At 44.6% G+C, this 4,952-nt stretch overlaps 1 long non-coding RNA gene across 1 annotated transcript in view; it reads left to right on the plus strand.

Annotated features, from left to right (window-relative positions):
- The first annotated feature begins 1,102 nt into the window (after window positions 1-1,102).
- Window positions 1,103-4,952, plus strand: part of LOC102475266 (uncharacterized) — a 19,817-nt gene continuing 15,967 nt past the window's right edge. Inside the window, exons 1-3 of the long non-coding RNA XR_335552.1 lie at window positions 1,103-1,197; window positions 3,034-3,211; window positions 3,570-3,630. This is a non-coding gene — a long non-coding RNA (uncharacterized LOC102475266). The remainder of the gene's footprint in view (window positions 1,198-3,033; window positions 3,212-3,569; window positions 3,631-4,952) is intronic.

A 4,952-nucleotide genomic window follows, 5' to 3' on the forward strand; every position in this document is an offset into this window, starting at 1 on the left:
TTCCAATCATCCTCATCCCTGTTCACTGTTTTCCAGTGACACTTACTGACCTGTGGGTCCAAGAGCCCCGTATAGTTTCCTTTTGCATCAATAGTGCTAAGCTCAGGGTCTGGAAGAAAGGTGCGCTCTACAGGGCTGTTGGATATTTGAATTCAGGAATGAATGAATGTCCATCTCTTGCAGAATCTTGGGCAAGAATAAGTATATATTAGAAGAATATAAACAATAATATTTGTGGCCAATTGTGAACTTCCTTTGATCTGAGGTGGGACATGGCCATCAATTCATTTATCCCATCTAATGATAAGTTAGATCTGTGGTCAGCCACAGACCAAACATTATGAGAAAAGGCCCAAATGAAACACCCAACATGTAGAACTCACTCAGTCTTGGCCCAGCTACAGTGGCACACACTGCTAAAACACGGCTACGCCATAGGCAGGGACCATGTGGGAGGCCCAGGTCTGGTTCCTGGCCCAACCTGAAGGCCAGGAACAGTGGCCTGCTCTTGTAATTCCAGCAATTCAGGGAGAAAGAGGATTACGATCTTGAGGTTGGCTTGGGTGAGACCCAGAATGGGGGAGCATGTGGTTGTAGCCCCAGCTGGGAGACTGAGCAGGAAGATTGCAACAGTGAGACCATGTAAAAAAATAAATAAATGAAATACAAATTCAGTAAGTCATCCCTAGGATAGCTGATAGGACCACGTCTGCCTGTGCTTATTGATTCCGTACATGTAAGCCATGGACTGAGAGCCAGTGAGGGGACGCAAAAAGCCAACATTCAAGCAGACAATAAAGGAGAGAACAGGACCTGCAGATGATAGCTCTCGATTCTTTACAAGGAGTAGAATATTTTGTGGCAAAGCAGACTACAGAGCCTCGATGCTGGATTTTTCCATCAAGTCTTCCTACACAGCCCATTGATGGGGAGGCATCACCATTCGCGTGCCAACCTCCCCAGCCACAAAGGCTGCTATTCTATGCCCAGGAGAATTCTTAAAATATATTACTGCTTGCCTCTGTGGGCTGGAGCCAGCTGTCTCAGCACAATCGGTTCCTAAATGATCATTTTCTGCTCTTTACTTACAGCGATAATTGGTGTCATAGTAATTGGTCAGCCGTGTCCACTTCTGTTCTGAGAGCCAAGGCTTGATCAATCAGGGGAGAAACCCAGACCCAGGGTGGAAGGAGCCGGGTGAGTGTTACATGGTGGGACAGGCAAGATGTGGGAAATCAGAAAGATCTGGGTTGACATCCTGGCTCTGCCACTTGCTGGCTTTTAGCTTCTGCATTCATATTTGTAGAATGGGGGTGATAAAGGAGAACCAGCTCTTCGGGGAATCGAGATGTGGTGAATACTGCATCTGGCATGTAAAGGTGGTTAGTGAATATTATCTTCCTAAATAAAAAGAGAAAGAAGGCTGTCTTAGGCGGGGAACCCCCAAAAGCAGACGCTGAGACAAGGAGTTGCATGCAAGGGGTTGATTTGGGAGATGATTCTAGAAAGCACCAGTGTGAGAGGGAGGGCATGAGTCGATGGAGGAAAGATAGCAGTCCAGGTGCTTGAGTGGTAGGTTATCCCTGCGAGCAGACCTTTGGGGGACCTCTGCCAGACAGGGTGGAGTATACCTCAGAGTTACCTTCCAAGAAACGATGAATAAGTGGGGGTATTTATCCACCATCGGTGAGGGCTTCAGCGGGTGGGGCTTAACCTCCTAGCACAGGTCAGTTCTTCGTGCCCGTTCCGTAGGTTTAAGTCGCTAGAAAAAGCTAGCTTTCTTTCTTTGTTTCTTTTTAACAATTAATTAATTAATTAACTTTTTACATTCAATTACTGTGTATCTTCACAGCATACCAAATTAATGTTTCCATCCTGAATACACTGTTCAGGATGGGAAAGGAGGTTCAGTCAAAGATACTATCATACTTACTATCATTAACAGATAATTTTCCATTTTCATGTGCCTCGAATGCTTTGCTTCTTTCTTTTTCTCCTTGATTTCCTTCCTCCCACTACACTATTCCCTCCTACACTATCTCTAATATCCACAGTTGCTCCCTATGCCTTTATACCTTCAATCTTTCAGTTTCTGTCATAGAGTGTGGACATTCAGTGTGTATACACTACAGGTTACTACTCGGCCATAAAAATCAATGAAACCCTGGCATCTGATAGAAAGTGGATGATTATGGAAGATTTACTACTAAGAAAAGCGAACTAGACTATGAAAGAGAGGCATCGTATGTCCCTACTTAGTGTATATGAATGATTTTCTTTCTTTTTAATATTTAAGTTAAAATTAAGTTTTTAATTTTTAAAATTTAATGTAATATATGTAAAGCACCCTCCTCCCCACGGAGAATGGCCATGCCATAATCTCTTCTCCTCCATTTCTACCTCTCTTGGGGATTTTGAAACACACACACACACATGTTCAATGGATTTTTTCAAGCCACTGGTCTGGGACTTGGACCATTAGTCAACCACCACACCATGGGCCAGTCACCACCAGAGAAAGCTTTCTTCAGTCACAGCTACTGGGAATTGGACATCATGGGGTCCATGCACACAGGAATGGTCAGAGTGGAGCACTGACAGCAACTGCTACAAGAGCCTAAAGCTCATCAGGAGAAGCTAGATCGGTCATGTTAGGTCTGAACTTGAGCTTGAATTTGGATGCAAAACCTAAAAGTTGGGAATTGATGCAGGCAGCCCTGGGAGGTAAGGCATGAGTTGGGAATGAGGCGAGGGTCCTGGAAGGCCCAAGCTCTGTGTTTCTGAGTGCTGGAACATGGAATAGCAGATCACTTCTCTCTGTTGTAATGACCTGGGGCAACTTGGAACTGTACCGAGAGTCTTTCCCATTCTTTTCAAAATGTAGGAGCTCTGTTTCATACACTTACCTTTATCCTGAACTTAGTACAAGCTATTTAGCTTCATCCCTGGCATGAGAGCAGGGAAGAGAATACACGTGTGTGTGCAGGTCACAAGAATCTTGAAGATGACCACTTTTCTCTTTGTCACCTGCAGCAATTTCACATTAGGCTGAGCTGAATAGCACACGAAGAGATGGGCAATCTGGAAGGGACTGAAAATGGAGTTAAGGAGTCCTAGCGTGACAAAAAGGCTGAATTCCGTGTGAATCCTTCTGAGACACAGCTTCTAATAAAGGCCAGCAAATGGAATGTTCACAGATGCCTTAAGCTCCGTAAGTCAAGTGTCAGAAATTCCCTCTGGGTTTAGATTTGGATGGATTACTTGAGTTCCCTGGATGCTTTGAAGAAAAAATATATATGTATTAAAAAGTGCTCAGCTTCGTGACTTCCAAATGTAAATATAATGAAATGATAAAGTCACGCCAAAGTGCCTAATCATCCTCATGGAAAAAGTTTAGTTTCCATTAGCACATTCCTCAGGGCTTATAAATGTATGTACTGATAATAATAGTTATCATTATTACCACAAGGATAATCATCATTATTCCTATCTTAGCAAGTACCATTTCTTGAGAATCTCCTATCTTCTAATGATCTTATTTTCATCTTATTGCATTGAAACCTCACAAGAATTCAGATACGAGGAGACAAAGCCACTGAGAGGCTGATTTTGCTCGAGGTTGCACAGCAGGTAAGTGACAGAGCTGGGACTCAACACCACATTCATCAGGTGTCAGAGCCTGCTAAGTTACTCACGAGGGTGCGTGCGCTCGCCAGACAGACACAGAGAGACAGAGAGACAGAAAGCGAGAAATCACCCCCCAGGGGGCATGGCCACGCCACAATCCCTTCTCCTCCATTCTCCTCTCGGGATCTTGGGCACGCAAGCACTTGTGCCCAGCGTGAGTTTTAAGCCACCAGGTCCGGGACGCAAACCACGGTCAACTACATGGGAGTCCAGCGACATAGCCATTACACTAACTGCTGGCCCCTCAAGGTCATTTCTTGACCTCTTTGTCTACTCTTCGCTGTTGCTAGAATTTTCAGCCCCCCACAGCTGCACAAGAAAGCCATACTTTTGACTTAACATCAGGAATTGGTGATGATCCATGCCAACCAACCACCAAGCCCACAGATTTAGAGACCAGATCCAATATGCATAACTGCCTACACTGGCCTATATGGTGCTTAAAATTAATTTGAAGTTATACATACAACTTGGAAATTTGACATCAAAACCAGGATTTTCAGACTGTTTTGAAAAAAATCACAGAATCAACACTGATGGCAAATCACCCTGTAATTCACCACGGTCCTCACATGTCTCTCTTAAATCTGTCACTGGTGCCAAGTTTAGGAACCACATAGCACTTTGTGGTGTGTGTGTGTGTGTGTGTGTGTGTGTGTGTTTTAAGAGTAATTAGATTTTCCTAATTCCTTTACTCCTCTTTCCTGGTCTCTGTAGGTTTTTGGTGATTAAAAATCAACCCTTCCACCCCCATGCCATCCTTTAGCTACCGTGGGAGCCACTTTGAGTTCTATCCTGTTATCTTCTAAATGGCACAAAGACACTAACTCAATTTTAGACGGACCTTTCGAAAGTTGTGGCTCTAACACATGATATTGTGATCTTAGGCAACTCCCTCAGTTTCTCCGGTCTCAGCCTCCTCACTTGAAAATTAAATCCTGGTCACTTTACCTACAGACAGCCAAAAGTCAAGTCAAATGGCTAATTTGCCAGGGCCCAGCAGTTAGCATAATGGCTACGTCGCTGGACTCCCACTTAGTCAACCGCAGTTCACGTCCCAGACCTGGTGGCTTAAACTCACGCAGGGCGCGTGTGCATGCATGCTCAAAATCCCGAGAGGAGAATGGAGGAGAAGGGATTGTGGCGAGGCCATCCCCCCAGGGGGTGATTTCTCGCTTTCTGTCTCTATGTCTCTCTCTGTCTCTCTGTCTCTCTCTGTCTGTCTGGCGAGTGCACGCGCCCTATAGTGAAAAGCTCTCCAAAAT

This window comes from Tupaia chinensis, unplaced genomic scaffold (genome assembly GCF_000334495.1).
Source record: "Tupaia chinensis unplaced genomic scaffold, TupChi_1.0 Scaffold000451_2, whole genome shotgun sequence".
Classification (NCBI taxonomy): Eukaryota; Metazoa; Chordata; class Mammalia; order Scandentia; family Tupaiidae; genus Tupaia; species Tupaia belangeri.